The 23,086-nt window shown below is 35.9% G+C and overlaps 1 protein-coding gene across 6 annotated transcripts in view; it reads right to left on the bottom strand.

Annotated features, from left to right (window-relative positions):
- Positions 1 to 23,086, bottom strand: part of NAALADL2 (N-acetylated alpha-linked acidic dipeptidase like 2) — a 1,407,963-nt gene that overhangs the window by 760,963 nt on the left and 623,914 nt on the right. The gene's annotated exons all lie outside the window — the stretch shown is intronic.

Here is a 23,086-nt window from a genome sequence, read left to right as displayed (position 1 = left end):
CCTGCCTTTAACATTCCTTTACCTTTCCCTGAGCTCATTTGCACGGAGTAATTCAGCATTACAAAATGATTTTACAAAACCACTTCCCATGCAGTGTTAATGATAAATCCGTGTACTTTTCCAAGACCAATAGAACCAAGATGTTTTCACTCTTGGATTTGCCCCTGGGAAGCCAGCAACTAAAATCCCATCAAGTCTGCCCAGCAGCTTTTTTTTAGCTGCCTTTTATTTTTTGCCTCCCTTTTATCATTTGCCTCTCTCCATGCTACATAACTCACCTGTCAGAGCAACTGCCTATATTTCAAACATGTCATTTGCCTGACTGTAAAAAGCATTTATCGAAATCAAAACATGAGATTAAGCCGATAACGCGTCGGGTATATGTTAATTTTCTCTAAAGTGCCCCGAACAACTGCACACAGAGGTAGGTATTCCCCATGCCAGCCAAATCCAGCTGGCACTGAAGGACCTTCCTCCCTAAAGGCACATCGTTAAATCAGAGACAAGCACCGCAGCAAACATCTTATTAAACAACTAGTGTATAAAAGCAAAGGCAGATGCCTCCGGGGCGATGTTAATTATCTCAGGGTCGAAGGAGGGAGAAAGGCTGCCTGGCAGTTTCGGAGGTAGTCAGATGGCAGTGCCAATGTGCTGATGTCCCCAAGGCCTTGCAGTTACAGTACTGTCATATTCCAAATGACAGGTAACACTTAGGAACACACCAGCACTAACCTCTTCAATTAGATTCAATGTCAAGGCTTTTTAGCAGAATATGCTAATATCTAGCATATGTTTTATTCTATGCATGTTATATATTATATACATCTCATATATACTTGCATTACATGTGTGTGTTATATTGCTAATCTGTTTCACATATGCATATATGTAAATATATTTTATATATAAGTCTAAAAAATACACACACATACAGATATTTCTGTAATATCTGACAAAAAGACCCGACCTCTCCAAAAGGATTAAAATGTATTAAGAAAAGCTTTTCAAGTGTCTTGCAAGATGGTAAAGAAAGCTATGACACATTCCAAACAGGATAAGGTCATCGAATCATAGAATAATGGACTTAGGATAGCCCTCATCAGCCAACGGGGTCCATTGGATGGGACCCAGGAAAATCAAGATCAGGAAAACAGGTGCTTTCCTTCATTCTAGGAAGCTTCTTTTGGTAGTTTGGTACACAAAGCCATGCATCGTTCAGGGGCTGAATTTCATTCTATTTTGTTACAGCCACATTTGGCTTGAAGAATAAATTTGGATATAGGTTTGTTGTAGGGATATTATATTTTTTTAACCATCTTCATCAAAACAATAACAGGATGTATGCTTTCCTTGATTATTTATATTTATTAGAAGATTATTGTTGTTGGCATTTTCCTTTTTGTAACAGGGGAAGGTAAATAGATGAAGGAGAAAATAAGTATTCATGAATTGAGAAATAAAAATAAATGAATGAATGAATGAATGAATGAATGAATGAATAAATGAGTAAATCTATACAAACAAATAAGTAAATATTAACTTTTCAAGAAGGCTCAAGAAGAGAATAGACCTTGGAGAGCATCTAGACCAGAACCTACATAGGATGATGGCATCATTAGTGTTGAGCTAGGAGGACTTTAGAGATCATCCAGTCCAATTCTCTCATTTTACAATTGAGAAACTGAAGCAAAGAGAGTTAAAGTGACAATCTAAGCCACACAACTAGTAATTGGCAATACTGAGATTTAAACGCACATCTTCCAATTTTAAATCAGGGATTCCTTCCACAGCATTGTCCTGTCTGTCTCATCTACTGTCTCTGTAACTACTGAGCCTACCACCTTTTGATATATTATACACACATACACACACACACACACATATACACATATATGTATTTAATTAAAGACAGAAAAAAGCAAAATTGTAAGACTTCTTAGAATGTTATCATTATTATTTATTATTTTGGAGGCAACAGGGATAAATGACTTGTCCAGAGTCCCACAGCTAGTAACCTAAAATGTTTTCATGTTGTTGGGATTAGGAAACAGATCCTCCATGCACACACACACACACACACACACACACACACACACACAGACACACACACACACGCTGTTTCATCTCAGCTCTCACAGCCATACTTGTCTTATGTCATGTGAGATAGCTGAGAACCACAAAATAACTCTTATAGTAGTCAGTGTCCCAATGCATAAGGAATAGCATCTCAACTTCTTAGTCCATTTGGTTTTTATGACTTAGCTCCCATGTTTAAGTGATATCAGCTCTTCCCTTTGCAGAACAGCACAATAATGCCATACTTAAAATCTCCAAAAGGTTGGTTTCAGCCTTCAGGTAAAAAACCTTGTTTATATTGACTTCCAATTATGATTGAGCACTAAGGCACTTCAGTTCAGATTCAAAACAATGGTTTTAAAAGCAAAAAGCTCTGTGTGTGCATGTGTCTGTCTCTGTCTCACTCTGTCTTTGTCTATGTTTGTCTGTCTCTATCTGTCTCTGTCTCTGTCTGTCTTTGTCTCTGTCTGTCTTTGTCTCTGTTTGTCTGTCTCTGTCTCTGTCTCTGTCTCTGTCTCTGTCTCTGTCTCTCTCTCTTTGTTTCTGTCTCTCTCTCTTCCCCCTACGGTTGGTAACACAAATGACCACTCCCAATTCTTACACTTTAAAGTCCTCTATTTGTGGTCTTTCAAAAATTTATAGCCCAGTCTGTTGCACTTTACCCATTTCTGAAAAGCATAAGTGGAGGTTTATATTAGTTTGCTAGCCTTGCACATTAATTTTGCTAGTACTTCTAACACAAATGACTGATAACTCTTTGATCAACTACTCTTGCTAGAATAAAACATGAATATTTGTGGTCAGAGTAATTAGCATATCAAAATGGCCAGATGCCTCCATTATGTTGTCCACTCCATTCTTCTACATTTTTGCACAAATGATTCCCCACATCTAAATTTTTTTTTATTCCTGTTACCAGCTTCAACTTCTATTTTCAATAAAACTTAGGCCATCATGAGTAAGGAACACTGTCATCTTGTGACCAAGAATCCAAGACCAAAACAATGTTGTGTTCCTCTAATTAGGTGTAAACTTCTTGAAGGCAGGGATTGTTTCATTTTTATTTTTGAATTGTTAGTATCTTATGTAATACAATGTAATAAAAGAACACTGCTTTAAGTCAAATTACCAAGATGAGAAATAAGAAAGGCAAAATAGATGGTATAAGAAAATACTTTAATGGCAAAATTCTGTGGCAATCCATTGGCCTTGGATTGGACTATAAAGTGCTATGCTTTAAGGATACCTGTAGTATTTTACTAAGTTTTGCATATCAAATTTTAAGTACAATTGATAAGCAGTAGATCATTCAGAGGAAGGTAAATAAGTTGATGACAAGCCTTAAGTTCAAGCCATTTTAGGATCAGCTAAAATAATTGGGAACTTGATCCTGGGAAAGAAAAGGTTTATGTCCCAGGAGAGAATTCCAGGAATGTGATAACTATCTCCCTTTATTTGAAACATTATCATGTGGCAAAGCAAGGATCCTGCACCTGTTTTGTGTCATGAAACTCTTTTGAAATCTGGAAAAATCTATGGAACTCTGTTCAAAATACTTAACAGAAGCAAATTTTGCATTTTAGTTATAGATTTGTGAAAATAAAAAATGTAATGTTTGGGGTTTTTTAAAATCTAAATTCATAGAACCCCTGAAAGTTATCCATAGACTCGTTTTGAGGTTCATGGATCTCAGATTAAGAACTCCTGTGGCAGAAGAATTAGATATTTCCTACTTGGCCCTAGAGAGTAGAAGAAGGAACAATATGTAGAAATCAGGGAAAAGCAGCTTTAGGTTTAATCTGGTGTCAAACTTATTGACAAATAAAAGTTATCCCCAAATCCCAAAGAAGTCTGCCTTGGGAAATACTGGCTCTCTTCTCCCAGATTGTCTTCCAGGAAAAGCTAGATGGCCACTTGAGGTCAGTTGTCAGGTCTTATTCAGATGCAGATTGGATTGGGTGGTCTCTGAGGTACCTTCCAATTCCAAGAATCTGTAAGTCTGAGAATTTGGTAAAAGAGTATGGAGGGCAATATAACCTATATGCAAACCATTCTAATTCAATATTGACTTGCTCTTCTGGGGTTATCAGAGCTCACTTTTACAGTCAGTTGAGCATCTGGTCATATGGTCTTTTTCAATCGAACAAATTAAATTACATAATAAAATACTGCAATATGCTTTTTTTTTCCCTTAACTATTTTGATTATGGATAGAATTAGGTGGGAAAAAATAGCAAATGATTTCTGCAATTGAACCTGGAACACAAATTTGGCTTTCACATTGAAGCTCCCCACCTGTTCCACTCCCAGTTTGGGAATATAAGATGCAAGAGGTTGGCTGCTTCACTCTTTATCTATTAGCACTCATTTTCATTGTCATCAGAAATATTTGTTCTTGCTATATTTGAACTGAACACATGTCTGGTGAAGAGATTAGGTTTATTGCTTTGTGAGTCTGTTTAGATTCTTTCCCAATGGTGGAGCTGCTAAAATTCAGAGGGGCAAAGTTATTGGACTTCCCAAAGAGTATACAGAGCAAGGAACACATGAATAAGAGACACCAGTGTGCTTTTATCATCAGCAGCATTCTAGCTTCAGGTTTCTGCATTATCTATCACATTAATCCTAATGAATGGCTTGGGTACCTTTAAAACTTTGCTCTTGGATTTCAAGTTATTTAGCAATGAGTAGTTCCCCCAGTCCCAAAGATGTTTCTTTGGAGAGGTCTTCCCTAAGGGAATGCATACTTGGAGACGTCAAGAAACAGGGCTCCACCCTGCGGCAGCCTCCATCTTAGGACAGCACCTAACTAGTAGAAATAGATTTGTTTGTAGGTCTTATCTCCATTTACTTCTTCAGTAAGGTCTGTCATTGACTTTTGTTTTTATGTAGCATTTCTTTCCTATAATAATTCTCCATTGGAAAGTTAAAAAAAGGAACGGTGATAAAAGCTAGCATTCAAACTGCTACCTTAAATTCTGTCAAATATTTTATGTTCATTATCTCATTTAATCCTTGGCAGAGCCCTGTGGCAGGTGTTGTTAGTATTCTTCTTCTTATTATTATTATTATTAATACTATTAAAATTTACAAATTTTACAATAAGGAAATTAAGAATCGGGTAATTTAACTGACTTGTCCAGGGTCACATAGCTAGTAAGTATCTGAGACTGGATTAGAACTCAGGCTTCCTGACTTTAGAACCAGTGTTCAATCTACTATATATCAACAACAATCAGAAAGTATGTTTTATCATGTTTTCCAAGGCTAGAATTCATCATTTAGATAATAGCAATTTGTGTATGATTCCATAGTGTTTTCATTTACACAATTATTTATCAGTTTTTTTCCCCCTCTCTGTATCAGTTCAAGTAAATTTCCCCATACTTTTCTAGATTCTCTATCACTGATTTGTGAACCAGTTCCATTACAATGATGTACCACAATTTGTTCACTCTTTCTTCAATCATTGCACACCCACTTTATTTCCAAGTTTTTGTTTCTACAATGAGTATTAAATCACAAAGAATGTTAAACAGCATGGATGACTTAAATAACCTTATTCTGTGGCTTAGGAGAAAAGGCACAAACTTTGCAGCCATCACAACTGACTTTAAGGATATTTAGCAGCATTGAAAGTCTCACTGAATATTGATAGTGTATTTATAGGACTGGTCGGGTGATTTATAAACAAATCCACTTGATTCTTCTAATACTGTGAGGTAAGTATTATAGGTATTTTTCACTCCAATTTTAGAAAAGAAACAGGCTCAGAGAAATTGTGAGTTTTTTCCACACAACTAATCAATCAGTCAATAAACATTTATTAAACACCTATTTTGTGCCAGGCATTATGCTTAGTGCTGGTGATAAAAAGAAAGGAAAAAGATAGTTTCTATTTTTAAGGAGCTCTCAATTTAATGGTGGAGCCATCAAGTAAACAACTATGTACAAACAATTACTAGACAGGCTAAACTGGAGATAATCAACAGATGGAAGGTACTAGAAGTAAGGACAGTTGCAAAAGGCTTCCTACAAAAGGTGGGATTTTATCAGGGATTTGAAAGAATTCAGAAAAGATGGGACCAGAAATAAGGCTAGAATTGGGGGTCAGAGTTGGGAAGATGAAGAGTCTTGATTATGGAATGGCAAGGTCATTGTCACATAACCAGAGATTATAAACTCCAACTTTCTTCTTAACAGACCAGGGCCTCAGAGTAAGACAGACAGTTCTCTCAAATACCACACAGACAATTCTCTCAAAATACTTTCTTATATTCTTTTTTCAAAAGTCAAAATTAAATCTCAGAATGAAAAAAAAAATGAAACTTAGCAGACATATTCCAAAAACTTTTGAATTAGAGAAAGTTTGTACTTATAGCAAAATTAGACATGTTCAAAATACTTTTTTTCATTAAAGAAAAAAAAAAACCTAAGGGAGAGGTTTCAATACTTGAAATTATAAGTAATCAGTAACAGCCAAAGTAGAAAGTAGATGTTTTTGATACAAATGCAGTTTTGAAATGTTGCTTTTAAAGTTCTCTAACTTAAATCATTATAAAAAAAGATAACAGATGCTTTTAGACACCCTCATTTTCTTCTTCATTTTCCCCCTCTACTTAATAAACATTTCTTTTACATAAAATCCCATTTGTATGTCTAGTGTGGGTGGTAATGCAAGCTAGTGTCTCATCACCATTATTGTTGTATATTACTTAGAAATCTCCGTGGCCCATTCCTCGGAGATAGATAGATGGATAGATGGATAGATGAATATTGCTCTGACAACTGAAAACCCCCTACTTTCCTTGGAAGCGTATATAATTTTGTCAGCCATGTTAACTTGATAAAAGTTTATTAAAAGGTAATATCACGGGAAACTAGAATGTGTCCCCCTCCTTCTTACATTCAATATCTTCTCTGCACAAATGAAGTCTCATGTTTCTATTATTTTCTTTATGAGCCTTTTGCAAGAATTGGCAAAATAAAAATCAAAGATAAATTTATTAATTCTTTCAGTGAGCATTTCTTTTAAGTCCTTTCTATGTGCCAGGTAATGGGAACATCAGGAAAAATCCATATCCTGGACTTTTTCTTCATCTTGAAACTCCACTCCAGCCCTGGAATTCATACTTTGGAAGTCCTCCAGAGGTAGCCTTGAGCTAGCCTTGTATCTTTGCACATCAAACACATAGTTTTTCCCTGTGCCCACCTCTACAAGGTCTTTGATGATTTAATTCAATATTTCAATGGGTCCATGATTTCATTCTTGTAAGGGCAGATCACAGCCCATCCATAATTTCTCACTCACTATGCCTTCTGTTCTTGCTTTCCTCTAAATCATCCACAAGAATTTTCTGTCATGGTTGTGCTGTAGCTGAAAGACTTTTGCTATTTCCACCTTCCAGATGCTTATTGTTATTTAAAATAAAGTACACTCTCTTTTTATATATTTATGTATTTTTTCTAAATATATATTTATATATATTTTCTAAGGACTCTGGATACTCCATTCAATACCACTTAATACAGGTGTGATCTTTGTTTTCTATCACTTTTATCTAACCATTCACTGTTTTTGAGGGGTTTTTTTGGCTAAGGTATGAGCAGGTGTCTTAGTTACTCTACAGCCAGGATTTCACTTTAGGACAATTCAGCTTTACACATCTAATGGTGGAAATTTCCCATGTAAATGTTCATACAACACTGAGAAGAATTTGACCTTATATATGGCTTTGGAGAGGAAATTCTCTTGTTAAGTTCGGGAAGTTTTCAAATACAAATTCAAAGATAACTCAATTGTGAACATCCGCATAGGAGGTTGGAACAAACAATGGATCTAAAGTGGGATTCAGATCCAGGCTTTACTGCTTACTGCCTTGTTCCTTGGGGAAATTACTGAACATTCTAGGCCTCCATTTCTTCATTTAAAAATGTTAGGGTTAGAATTAAACATTCTCTAAAATTTCTGCTAATGCTAGATTCTATGATCTTTCTATATCATTGTGGGAAGAAAATCTTGCTTGTTATAACAACTAAAAAAACAAGTAGCATGAGAGTTACTAGAGCCTCAGTATCTAGGACACATCATTTAAAAAGTAGCTTTTTATTTCCAAAATAAGTGCAAATAGTTTTCAACATTCACCCTTGCAAAACCCCGTGTTCCAAATTTTTCTAGGATTCACCATTTTCAAGGAAAATTCCATGTTTCATGCAGCAACCCAAAGAAAAACATTTAGTTAATAAATTTTTCCTATCCATATCTGGAGTTGCTATTGAGGAAATCCCTCTATCAAAGTCTATTAGCACCTGATCTAGAATTTATAATCTTAAGGAATTTTCTTTGACATTCAGAGATGAGTTAAATGATTTGTCCAAGGTCACATAGCTAAGGTGTAAGAGGCAAGACTTCAACTCATTTCATTCTGGCTCTGAAGCTCCGTCTTTCACCAAGTATTCCACAATTTTGCTCATCAGTGATAATAACAATGTCAATATGGCTCTGTTTGTATGATTCTAGTATCATTGATAAGGCATCACAAGGCTCCTAGATTCAAGCAACGGAAGCTCCAGACAGTTTATAGTCTGAATTCCTCATTTTGAAGATGAGGAAATGGAGACCCAAGGAATATTTTGTGATTTGTCCAAAGTGACAATAAGCAATTTTTTTTCACATTCATGAGAAGGGCCTTTTGCAAATCTGTGCCCATCATCTCAAACTGATCCACTTAGACATACTGGACAGATGGTTAGGGTTGGCCATGAATCACAAAAAAGAGAACTATTTCACAACAGGGTTTAAACCCATGATTCTGTCTTATTAACTCTGCTTAAACTAACTGAATTAAGCAGACATAGCCATATTGAACAGATATGTCCATAACCTTTAATGGAATCATTCTCGTTAACCATCTAGATTGGATGATGTTGGATGAAAGACACACTTGAAAAGATGTTAATGAGCATGACATATGCTACTGAGGAAGCTGGAGATGCAGGGAAAGAAGAAAATTCAATTCTGTGAATATCAGCCTTATACTCTATTCACCAAAATCAAACACAGTAGTAAAGGCATCAAAAGCACCCTCGCTTCATCCTCCCCATAATAAAATTGGAATAAGCCTGGCTCACAAAATATGTATTTGCAACCCCATAATTGCGTAAATCCTAAAGGCAAGAAATTGGGTCATTTCCATGTAAAACCTGTCTGTGACATTTGGGCAACAGGACTGAAATGAACAATCTTTCTTCCTTATTTTCTCTTCTTTTTGGTTGTTTGACAGTTCACAGGAGTGAACGATTCCTTTCCATCCCTTGAATTCAGGTTCTCCTGACTCCTTGGTCAGTGTTCTATCCACTGTGCAACCTACCTTGCTATTCTATTTTATTCATTATTGACATAAAAGACCAACAGCCCTTTCCATCTGCTCAGTCGCTGCCTCAGAAGATACTGCAGACCTTCTCATCTACCATTCCTTTTTGCATTGCAGACGCCTGGTGGATTAAGCACATCCATGACCTAAAGGAACTCTAGGCCTTTTCCTACAACTGAACTCCATTTTATGTATTCTGTCCCCAGTCAGAGTGAGACTGAGAAAGGGGCCATTCTGTTTCTAGTTGTACCACCATCACTTACCATAATACTTGATCCATAAATAAACACTAAATAATTGTATTTTCAGTTCATTTATTCATTCAGTCATTCAGTGAAACTTAATATCATTTTTATTCATTCATTCATTTATTCAGCCATTTTTTGAAACAATATCAACTTCACAAAATAACCCATTTCAAACAAGCATAAGGTTCTTAATTATCTATTATAAAAGAATGAGTGAAAAAATATAAATTTTTAATATGCACCTTGAACTGTGCTAGACACTGGGAATTCAAATACAGAAATGAGGAAGTCCCTGTCTTAAAGGAGTTACAAATCTAATTCCTAAGATTACATTCAGACTTGAAATATTATGAGCAACACAAGAGAACCATTAACTAGTTTAATTGTTTCCAGAGGAACATGTATTCATTTTAGGTAAAGGCCCCTATTGGAATGGACCTATTTATCTCTTCATTTTACAGAACAGGGGATATGACTAGTCCATTTTTCCATGGCTGAAAATAATAAAAGTTAATATTTATGAAATTATTTAAAGTTTTCAATTATCTGTACTTTTATCATCTCATTTCAAAGAATCATGAAATTTGAGAGGTGGAAATAACCTTAATGATTGTTTGGTCCTTCAAGAAAGGAAGCCTCACTATAATAAATCATTGTCCAGCCACAAGTAGGCCTATTATATGCCCATTTTAGAGATGAGAAAAGCAGTATTATGAGAAGTTAAGGGGCTTACTTTGAAAGACATGGCTAGTGACGTTCATGGGAGAATTCGAACTCAAATCTTCTTGACTCCAGCCCAGAACTTTGTCTGCTATGCTACCTAGATCCTTTAATTAGGAATTGGAAATACTAGATACCAAACTGACATCCCTTCACTTCAAATCACTAAATCCCATTGGCTGAGAGCCATCTGGCAGTGAACTCCTGAGGATGACTGTCCTCAAGCATAAAGTTTTATTTGTCACCAGTTTTTGACTTTTCCTTTCCTGGACCACTAGAAGCTTCTTGAGAACATGGACTGGTTTTGCCTTTCTTTGTATCCCTAGTGTCTAGCACAGTATCTGGTAATAAGTACTTCATAAATGCTTATTGACTTAAATAGGAAGGCACTAACTGTCTATGCCTAAGAATTCAACTGCAGACTGCCAAAGTCAATCAATAAGAAGGAATAAAATATTAAAGGATGGGGGTAGAGCCATGATGCTTTTTCCTGGCTTGTTTGCTGCTCTTGTGGGAAGAAAGATTATAAAACAACATGAGAAATTATGGGAAAATCATCTTATATGGAGTCAAGCAAATCTGTCCACATGCAGGACAGCTCAGGGAGAAGAAATTAATGAAATTCTTGAATATGATGCTGTTCTATCCTACAACTATTCTGGAATATCCATGGAAGAAACAAAAGTTGGGGTGGGGAAAGAGGGATGAAAATGACAAATAAAGTGAAGTTATATTCCTAACTTTGGGTGATAACCATTTGGTCAATTTACTAATGACTCTGTCTTAATGACTCAATTAGTTTCCTGGGAACATGGATAAAGCAGATGTTCAATGTTCTGTGACATATTCCTGATTAAAATCTGCCAAAACCATGTCTAGCTGAACCTTATGAGCTATGAGACCAAAAATACTTTAGATTTTTTGGTACTCTTTTGTATTTTTTGTGGTTATTTTTAGACAGTTAATGACAATTAGCAAATGAAAGGCTTCTCTCAAATATTACAGTTTTGGTGGGGCTAATCTTCCCCCTATTGCTTCATTACATGAAAAAAGAGAAGGTCCTTCCTAAGCAATGCTACAAAGAATTTTTTGAAGTTAAGAGAAATATTACCTTGATTAAAATTCTCTCCTGATGCTTTATTGGGACATAGAGTTGTCTCTCTTAGCAACACAAGATAACCACTAACTAGTTCAATTGTTTCCAGTGGAGCACGTGTTCATTTTAGGTAAAGGCCCCTATTGGAATGGATCTATCTATCTCTTCATTTTACAGAACAAGGGATGTGACTAGTCCATTTTCCCATAGCTGATAACAATGATAGCTAATGTTTATGAAGCTATTTAAAGTTCTCAAATATCTGTGCTTTTCTCACCCCCCCCCTCTCTCTCAAAGGCAACATAAATTCTAGGAGATCTTTCTAAACTAAAAACAATCCCATCTCTCACTCTTGGGCCTTTGCAAATCTGAACCATTCCCTCCTCCTTCCAGTGATGTCTTCCCACTTTAATTAAATTAATTAATTAAAAAAATAATCATTAATTAATTAATTTGATTCTTAATTATTTAATAAATTAATTAAAAGGGGAAACCTTTTTAGAAACCTCTGGCTTCAAAATTCAATCTAAGTCCCTTCTCCCAGCTGTTAGTATCTCCCCAACTTCAAAATGACTATATTGTTTATGTTTATACACACGTGCACAAACACACACACACACAGAATTTAAAATGTATAAGGGGGTATATTATATTTACTTATATGTTTACATGCTGTATCTCCATCCCACTCCCAACTTCTCTTATAAAATATAAGCTACTTGAGGATGGATACTATTTTATTCTTGTCTTAGTATCAACACTACCTAGTATGGCTCCTAGACTACAGCAAGAACTTAATAACTAGATAGTTTGTGTCCAACTATGAACATAAGCCCAACAAAGATCAGTCAATGTAGTTTCAAAGACCTCTAAACTTGTTTCCCACAAAACATTTCACTGCAATTAGAAGATTTTACAAAGATACTTCATTAGTGGATATCTTCAACATAGAGAAGAGCTAATCCAATTCCAATTAATTAATGATGGACAGAATCAGCTACACCGAGAAAAGGAACACTGGGAAATGAGTGTAAACTGTGAGCATTGTTTTTGCTTTGTTTTGTTTTGTTTCTCTTCCCAGATTATTTTTATCTTCCAAATACAATCCTTCCTTTGCAACAACAACAACAAAATTCGGTTCTGCACATATATATTGTACCTAGGATACACTATAAGATATTTAATGTGTATGGGAATGCCTGCCATCTAGGGGAAGGGGTGGAGGGAAGGAGGGGAAAAACTCGGAACAGAAGGGAATACAAGGGATAATGTTGTAAAAAAAATTACCTATGCATATGTACTGTCAAAGAAAATTTTATAATTTTAAAAATTAAAAAAAAAAAGAAATACACTTCATTTCTTCCTCTAATATTTAAAGGAAAAAAATGCTTTGAATGTAACTTTATTAGAGGCAAGTATTGACAGTCAGGTAATCCAGAAGAAGCCAAGGGATCCCACAATAGCTTCTTCAATCCCTGCTTCTTTTCACAAACATCTGGCAGGCCACGTCTCCATCCATACACCTGTCAGCTATTTGTACCTATCAGTATCTAAACCAGCTGCTCTTTCTCTGGCTTGAAATTTAGAACATCTAAAGGTTTCAAGGCATCCCCCAAATCTCTCTTCCTTCATCCTCTCTTCACTACACTCCACATGTGCTGAGTATTATATTTTAAACATGAAACTCCTTGTGTCAATTAAATATACCATAGATAAAGGACTTAATACTGTGGGAATTATTGGCTTAATTCTTGTGAAGGAGGGGGGAGGAAAGAAGGGGAAGAGAAAGAAACTAACTTTAAGTGTATAAATGCTACTAAGAATTTGAGTCACCAACTATAGAAATTCAACCTTCCATAGATCTTTTCCAGTGTTTTTTCTCAACTCATTCTAGCATCTTCCTTCTGAGAAAACTTTCCATCTTTTTTTGTTTATTCTTATCTTTATTGCACATAATTGTTTACATGTGATGTCTCCTTTTAAAATGTAAACTCTGAGGATATGGCACACACATGTATGAATATGTATGTATGTATGTATATATTTATACTTATATATGTGTATAGACACAAATATACATACATACATATATATGTATGTATATATATGTATATATATATATATATATACTCATGTATGTGTGTGTTTGTGTGTATGTATGTTTTCTTTCTATTTCAAGAGCTTAACGAAGTGCCTGACACATAGAGGGGCTCTAAAAAATGTTTGTTGATTGACCGTCTGACACGAGCACCCTCAGCATTTGTAATGCTACTTGTTATGAGAATGAAATGAGATAATATACATAGTTCTGGCACATAGTAGGTTTTTAATAAATGCTACCTAATTGGTAGGTAATAGTGAATGGATAATTCACAGAATGTATGGGAAAGCAACTTAAAAATGAAAAAGTATTATACAATTGTGAAGCTTCCCACTCTGCCACTTCCATCAATGTTCTTACTGAGTTCACTAGATATAGGGTCTCACTGTGTTGGAGACATTATGAAGCTTTCTGAATTATAGCAAAGTCAAGGTTTGCTTTTGTCTGTGAGTTTATAAATCAGGAGGAAAAAAATCAAGGTCTTTTGGTCTTTGCATTTATAGAGCTTCTGACCTGATTTGATACGTTTACCAAAAGTCAGTAAACTTTCTTTAGCAATCTAAAGCTATGACTCCCATGATCTTTGGGGGATATCCTTGTCAATTTTTTCGTATTTATAAGTGCTCCAGGCAACTCTCTAAAACTGTAAGTGCAGAACAATTGCACATGTACTCTGGTAAAAAATGTTTCTTCGCAGAGAACTATCTCAACCAATTAAATCACAAGAATGGTGAGGGAATATGGGGAGTGCTATAAAATCAAGCAAATAAACCAACATCACAGGGTTTTTGTGAGGATTAAAATGGAGAACATATGGAAAGCACTTTGTCAACCTTAAAGCGCTATATATGTGCTAGCTATTATCATAGCCACTATAAATAAGGTATCATCTCTAAAAAGGCAGAGAATCCCTGCTATTAGATTATAAATGGCTCAATGAAGCAATAAAAGCCAGATTTTATTTCATTTCCTGCCAAGTAACCCATATTTGTGCTAAAAATTATATTCCAATAATTTATTTCTGGAATGGTAAATGAGTTACGTGCTTTTGGAGCTCAGAGAATCCAGATCTAATCTATCATATATTTCTACCCATTTTCATTAAAGGCATATCAATTCTGATTGCCTAGCTCCCCCAAAAGGAGTAGCTGACAAGCAAGGCTAAGTATCCCATGAAATTTGAAGTTCCCCAAGAAATTCTGCTTTATAAAGATAGAAAGCATTCTAAGTTATCTGCCTCTCTTTACTACCCTTATGTTAAAGTCTCACTATTTTTTACTCTTCCTATTCTTGTTCTTTAATTGCCAGCTTTGTTTAGTTGTTTTTCAATAGTGTTCAACTTTGTGATTCCATTTGGGGTTTTCTTGGTAAATATACTGGAGTGGTTTGCCATTCCCTTGTGTAGCTCATTTTTTGGAGCAAAGAGTTAAATGACTTGTCTAAGATCACAAAGCTAATAAGCATCTGAGGCTGGATTTGAACTCACGAAGATAGGAGTCCTTCAAGACTTAGGCTCAATACTCTATCCACTGGGCCACCTAGGTGTCTCTAACTATTAACTTGAGATTAAAGTAACCCCAACCCCTACCTCCAGTTCTTACATCCCTGTCTTATTTAAATCTATTTCACCTAAGTACTGCTCCAACTCCACCTACAGCTTCTACTGGGTTCTCTGGAATTCCTGTTACACCATGAACAAAGTTCCCTTCATTCTGAACTTCTTCTCTCATATGCCTTCACTTACTAGAACTTAGAACCTGGCACATAGTAGGTGCTTTTTGCAGACTTGACCTACAATCCCAGAGATGCCTTCCTCCTGCATCCCTGGCCACTCTTTCCAACATGGCGATCTTTACTTTTTTCTCACCACCCTTTCCCACAAGACCCTGGGGCTAAAATGGAAATCAGACCATACTTTGCTTCCCCCTGCCCACAAAATGTGAGAGCATTGACAGCAAGGACTCTGATCTCTTAGTGCAATATTTTATACATAGTAAGCACTAAATTAATGCTGTATTTATTGTTTCTAAATTGCCTATTTGTTTCCGTCTCTCAATCTCTAGCTTCCTGAATTTCATGGTATCATATCCTCATATCCTGATGTTATTTTTTTCCCTCTGTAGCTTATGGTAGCTGATGGCAAGCAGACTATACCCTGCCCCTCCACTCAAGACATTCTTCCTGATTTTCCGGGGAGTTTCTTTGGGAATTCTATCTTCCTCTCCTCCCCAATTCCTTCTCTTTTACTAGGCAATTTCAACAGCTTTCAACACTAATTCTCTCTCAGACATTTTCATTCTTCTCAATTTTTAAGATTTACCCAGTCCACTTCACCTCAGCTATGGAAAATAACAGTCATAGGCAGATTTCAACATTACCTAAAAGTGTTTCATTTCTACAATAAAAAACAAAAACATGATTTTCCTCTATCTGACCATTATCTCCTTTCATTCTATCTCTTCCCATACTTCATACCTCCTAAATGTTTCTTTGTGGTCATCGCAACCTACCATCTTAATTTAACATCTTTTGATATTTTTCCTCAGCTGAAATTGATAATATCCGGATTAAAAGCTAGCCTTAGTCACTTAGTAGATATGACTCTATGTTAATCTTTTAATCTCATCCCTCAGTTTTCTCAACTGCATAATGGGCATTTAATAATAGAATCTCCCTCCCAGAGTTATTGTGAAGAACAAAGGAGATGATAGTTGTAAAGCACTTGCAACAGTGCCTGGTAGAAAGTAGGCAGTTAATAAATGCTTGTTTCCTTCTTTCCTTCCTTTTTTCTATAATCTCCACTCAAACTGTACTTTTCCTCTTTTTTCAATTCCAATTGTACAGTTAACCAATCAACTGTGTTTGTTTTTGAGTTCTCAGGACTAGAAAAAAAGTAGCGTCAATTCACCTTGTGCATGCACTCCTGATGGATGCTTTCTAGACTCATTCTGACAATGATATAAGAGACTGGCACAGCTAAGAATCCTCCCCTTCCATCTGCCTGAAAATGAAATATTACTACTTAAAGTTACACAAAGACTTGGTATTAAGTCACTAGGACCACAGATCCCTTGCCAAATCCCAGCTGTGGATTGCTCCATCCCACCTACTAAATACAGTTAAAGAAAATCACGTAATAGACAAATTTATATTATCCAAATCCATCGCAGCAAAGCAATGCACTTAATTCTCCATAATTGATTTCTTACCTCATTCCCCTCTGACTTTCTCAAACTCTTCCTTTCTTCTTACTTTTTTAAGCTAAGGATTTCAGTTCAGACTTCAATGAGAAAATGGAGACTATTCAATGTGGGCTCTCTCTTTTCCCTTCCTCTTTCTTGCCAAACCCTTTGACTTTACTTTTCAATCTCTATTTCTATTAGTTGCCAATAATGAGATAAACCTTCTTCCTTCTCTCCTGATTACAAACATGTACATATATGTTTACATGTATATACAAATATTAGCATACATTTATAATATGAATGAATAAAACCTTCATTAAGCTCATACTTTGCGCAAAACTCTAGAGATAAACAGAAACAAGAGTGAATCTTTTGAAAGAATGCAGGATTCAATATACCCATAAGATTTGAGCTACAAGTCAAATAGAAAACCCAAATTTGAAATTTAACTTAAGAAATTTTTTTTGAGTACCTAGTGTACATTAGAATACTGGGGGTGTTAAAAACTTAAACGGACCTGTGATCTCATCATTTGAAAATTGTTTCTAGTAATGCCCATCAAGGCCTAGAGATGCCAGTCTATCCTGTGTGATTCTTGCCCATATTCTCTCATAAGTTTGCCATAGCAGATCCATCCAGTACACTTTCTCCTGCAATCACAGAGGTACAAATGGATCCCTCTGACTGTCTGCCTCTGCTAGTTTGCTCTTGTTTTTTCTTCTGATCATGTATTCATTTGATGACATTTTTGTCACAGAGTCAGAAAGGACAGAAAAAAAACTCAACAGCATTTCCATAGACTCCTTTGAAGTTCTTCGTTGATGATATGGTACATAAATCTTTGTCCATATCCAGCATTCATTTTTGTTGATATTTACTGTTTTATTCCATACTTCCATAAAGTAATGCTAGTAGAAGGCTGGTATTAAAAAGATGAGCTGTTGCTTTCATGAGAAGCTGGGGGTCATTAAAGAAGCTTTGCAATTTTCCAAAGGCAATCTAAACTCAAATAACCCATGTCTCCAAAGGGCTTACAATTTAAGAAGGGGTGGAACTTTGAAGGAGGTTATAACAGTACAGCATTTAATTTTTAAAAAATAACTGAAAAGTATATACACTGTCATTTTAAAAGAGATTGTGAATTTAAAAATCACATCCTTAAAACCATACATTGAAAATTAATGAACTGAATATGTATTTTAAAATTGGAGAATCTACAAATAAGCAAATCTAAAACAAGCACAAAGGAGAAGATCTTTTTAAAAAATTTGAAAAGAAATAGATAAATAAAGAAAAAAGAAAATAGACAAAAACAGATTAAAAAAGAAATAGATAAATAAAAAAAGAATGAGCATTAATTGTTGGGGGAAGGGGAAATCAATAAAAGGTTTTCTCCAGAGGGCATCACATAGCTGCTCTTTGAAGAAATCTGGTGATCTCAAGGAGCAGAGATGAGGAGAGAGATTATTCCAGACAGGGTGGATCTCTTATACAAAGTCTCAGAGATAGGAGATTAATGTCATATAACAGGGATGTTACAAATATATAAAATTATCCCATTCTATAATCTACAGTAAACTCAAGGAAAAAACAATTTCTGCTGTAACAGGCACATTTGTAGCCTAAATGCAGAAAAGAAGACTAATTCCCAAATGTTTGTGCTAATGGACTGCTGGAGTCAAAGCCTGGTCACCTGGAGGTGTTTTGTTTCTGACAGGTAGGGTGGTATCCGTCAAATTATCTGCCTCATCAATCTTCTGAAAGCTCACTTTTGTCTTGAGCACTCAGGACTAGAAGAAGGGAGCACCAATTCACCTTGTATATGCACCACTGATGGATGCTTTCTATACTAATTCTGACAATGATATAAGAGGCTTGTACAGCTAAGAATCCTCCCCCTCCATCTAGCCTGCAAATGGAAATATTACTACTAAAAGCCAAGCAAAGACTTGGTATTAAGCATGATTGATATTCCTGAATATAAACACAGAGACCTCAAATCTAAAAGGTGCCAGGACAGCTCTGGATGTTGATATCAATTTTGGCAGATTTTATGAGACCCTAAACAAATGAAGGATGGTCTTAGAAGCCTACTTCCATATACCTGACACTCTGATTACTTGCAGTAATGTACTCCAGTGTTCTGAGAGAGAGAGAGAGAGAGAGAGAGAGAGAGAGAGAGAGAGAGAAGAGAGAGAGAGAGAGAGAGAGAGAGAGAGAGAGAGAGAAAGAAAGGAAAAGAGGAAAGAAAGAAAGAAAGAAAGAAAGAAAGAAAGAAAGAAAGAAAGAAAGAAAGAAAGAAAGAAAGAAAGAAAGAAAGAAAGAAAGAAAGAGAAAGAGAAAGAAAGAAAGAAAGAAAGAAAGAAAGAAAGAAAGAAAGAAAGAAAGAAAGAAAGAAAGAAAGAAGAAAGAAGAAGAGAAAGAAAGAAAGAAAGAAAGAAAGAAAGAAAGAAAGAAAGAAAGAAAGAAAGAAAGAAAGAAAGAAAGAAAGAAAGAAAGAAAGAAAGAAAGAAGAAAGAAAGAAAGAAAGAAAGAAGAAAGGAAGGAAGAAGGAAGGAAGGAAGGAAGGAAGGAAGGAAGGAAGGAAGGAAGGAAGGGGAAGGGGGGAAGGAAGGAAGGAAGGAAGGAAGGAAGGAAGGGGGGGAAGGAAGGAAGGAAGGAAGGGGGGAAGGAAGGAAGGAAGGAAGGAAGGAAGGAAGGAAGGAAGGGAAGGAAAGCAAAACAAAACAAAGAAATGAAAAACTGGCCATGGACTATCAGGACACTAGACTGAATTTATAATAGCCTGTGGCTCACACTCAGGAGCTTACTTATTATTCACTTATTCAAAGTATTCTGAATAGAGAAACAGTATAGAAAATTACCCCCAGATAGCAACAAAAAAAGGACAGACATCAGGTGGGAAGAAAAAAAAAAGAAGAAGGAGAAAAAGGAAGAGAAGGAGGAAAAGGAGAAGAGGAGGAAGAAGAGAAGGAAGAGGAGAGAGGAGAGGAAGAAGAAGAAAGATATGGAAAATACTTTGCAGAGTTCTATTCTGAGGCTGTTTTTATTCAATTGTCCCCAAATTATTTGAACTTTGTTTTTTAAAAAAGATTATTCTGGAATGTTTAGGCTCTACCACTACCTAATTATTGAATCTTCTAAACATCACTTCACTTGCTCATGTTCGGGCTGCCTGATATAGGCTGATAGAATAATGTGGATCCTGAGAATGGAGTCAAGAGCACTAGATTAAATCCAGTGGACACTTACTAGCCTTGTAAGCAAAGGGGGAGTTACTTAACTTCTCACAACCTTATTTTCCTAATTCATAAAATGGATTATGTATTAACAGTTGGACTATTACATCTGTCCTCCAGGAAACTTCTTTCTGCCTCTTCAAAATCCTAGTTCCCGTCAAGGTTGAATTCAAACCTCACTTTTTATGAAAAGCTTTTATTTCACTTACCCTCCTATTGTTATTCATTTCAGTCTGTCTTTAATGTGTGTGTGTATGTATATGTGGGTGGGTGATGTATACGTGTAGCTTTTTCATAACACTATAAATATTATCTCATTTATTCCTCAAAAATAACCTGGAAGATGAAGGTGCTATTATTATGCTCATTTTATAAATAAGGAAACTGAGGCAGAGAGAGGTTACATAATTTGCCCTAAATCACTCAGCTAATAAATGTCTGAGACTAAAAATGAACTCAACTCATCCAAAATCCAAATCCAGCTTTTGACCTACTGCACTGCTCTATCACAGAAGAAAGCACCCTTACAAATCTTAAAATATCTCATTGATCAATTGTCAAGAAACATTTATTAAGTGCCTACTATGTACCAGGCAGTCCCTGCCTTTAGGGGCTTGAAAGGGAGGGAGAAGAGTCTGGTGGAAAGAGAGCTGACTCTGAAGTCCCATCTTTAAGAATGTCTCTCTGTGTGACCTTGAAAGTCCCTCAGTTTCCTTTACCTTTAATTGACTCATCTGCAAAATGAAGGGATTAAACTAGGTTGTCTCTGAGATCCCATATAGCACAAGATCTATAATCCAGTGTACATGTACGTGTACATGAATATGTACATGGATATGTCTACCAACATATATGTAAATTACGTGCGAGTATATGTATATGCCTACAAACATACCTGTAAATATATCAGCATATATGTATATTCCTGCAAGCACATCTGTAAAATATGTGCATGTGTGTCTACATATGTACATGTGTGTGAAGTATGTGGGTGGACATGTATTCATGTACAAATGTGTGACCTGCAGCCCTTTGTACAAGGAGCTCTAACACGGCTAAAATCATGGGGGTGGGGGAAGGAAGGGTGAAAGATGCCAAAGCCAAACATCTAAGAAAGTAGGTTAAGTTTTCTCCCTGCCCCAAAGCCCCATGTCAGGGATATCTCAAAAATAAAGCTTAGCTATGCCTCATTTCAAATATTTCCCCCAAATGAGCCCCCCAGGGTCCTTCTAGAGTGTGTATTCATGAGTTAACATGAGTTAACACATGGAACATGCTTTCCAAAACCTTAAAGCATTATATAAAGTCATCCTCATCATCAATATTATTATCATTATTATTATAGCTCTAGGAAAATGTGAGTCTCTGTTACATTATATAATGTTTGTTCAGTATATATTTATTAAAGGCCTGCTAAGTGCCCCCAGGAACGATGCTAAACTCTGGGGATACAAAAAGGGGGACAGGATAGTCTCTTCTTTCAAGGAGCTTACAATCTAATGGCGGAGACAACCTGCAAATAAATTCATACAAACTAAGCTATGTATGGGATAAATTGGAGATAATTGTGGCCAAAGGGCTCTGGAGGGGAAAATGAGGCAGGTGACCTTGCCCATCCCTCCCTCACTTAGATTCAGTTCACTTGCATGTCATGGTGTCACCTCCCCTGATGTCAAGGTCCTCTTGGTTAAGGAAGGATAAGTAACAAAGGGAAGGCACTGGAATTAAGAGGGGTTGAGGAAAGCTTCCTTAGAAAGTAGGGTTTTAGGTGGGATTTACAAGAAGCCAGGGAGGTCCACAGACAGACACTGGAAGAACTTTACAGATAACTGGATTTTGAGGTTTTCTGTTGGAATGAATCTCAGTTAAGGAAAACAGCTTTTTGGACATTCATCCCAACAAAACAAATTATGATAATGATCCCCTTATCAGTACCCAATACTCCTCCGGTGGGGAAAGATAAACTAGTCAGACTACAGAGGATATTACACAACCATATTAGTAGACTAACTAGGTTGTTGGGTAAACAAGATAAAACCCCTTAAGAAGGAAAAGCCTCAAATCCTTTCAAACAAGCATTACTAGGAAAATAAAGGGGCCTACATTCTTCCTTTAGGGTATTTACCTACAAGAAAGGGCCTCTAGAGAAAAAAACTACATTTGGGGATTTGGGATTTAATCTAATTATTGCTATGTTTTGTGTGTGTGTGTGTGTGTTGTGTGTGTGTGTGTGTGTGTGTGTGTGTGTGTGTGTTTTCCCCTCAAATGAATGGAAAAGGGGCCCCTCTTCTTTGACATATAAGCTATCAAAAAGGTTTGTTGCATTCATGAGGGATTTATTTCATACTGAGGATGCCCCCCTCTCTAATTTTCAAATTTTTAATTTTTCTATTATGAATTTATTCAAGAACAATAACTACAAATTCCAATTGTCAAAGTAGGGCATCAAGATGATGGTTTTGAAAGCATAAACCAGATTTTTTATTACCAGTGCTTCAGGAACAAATAAATTTTGCAATGTAGGAGTACATGCAGGTAATTTTAAATAATTTATTAGAATACATGGAAGCTTGTTTTCCATTATGTGGTCTTTTTTTGTGATGCTAGCCAAAGTGCAAGGTCTTAAATGAATATTACTTGAAAATATAAAGTGGAGGTGATGCAGAGGGCTAGATGTGAAACCAACCAAAGGGTTATGAGTTTGGATACTGACTCAGATACTTGCTACTTGGATGACTTCTCTGATAATCCTTTTCCTCTTTTGTAAAATTGAAAGAGTTAGACTATGTGACTTCTGGGTTCTGTTTTCAGCTTTAACCCTAAGATTCTAAGATTGTATGCTTCTAATATTTCTTTTGTTTCTAAGTTTTGATCCCTAAGATCTAGAACATTTAGCTTCTCTCCAGTAAACTTTTTAGAAATTTTTATGTTGGAAAACAGTTTCTCATAAAATGAGAAGGAAAAAGGAGGAAGATGTTTCTCACTTGGCATTAATCCCAATTTACTCACAACGCTTCAGAAATCTCTTAATCTTGGAAGATGGCATTA

Source organism: Sminthopsis crassicaudata, chromosome 3, assembly GCF_048593235.1.
Source record: "Sminthopsis crassicaudata isolate SCR6 chromosome 3, ASM4859323v1, whole genome shotgun sequence".
Lineage (NCBI taxonomy): Eukaryota > Metazoa > Chordata > Mammalia > Dasyuromorphia > Dasyuridae > Sminthopsis > Sminthopsis crassicaudata.
This window is presented reverse-complemented; position numbering and strand designations above follow the sequence as displayed.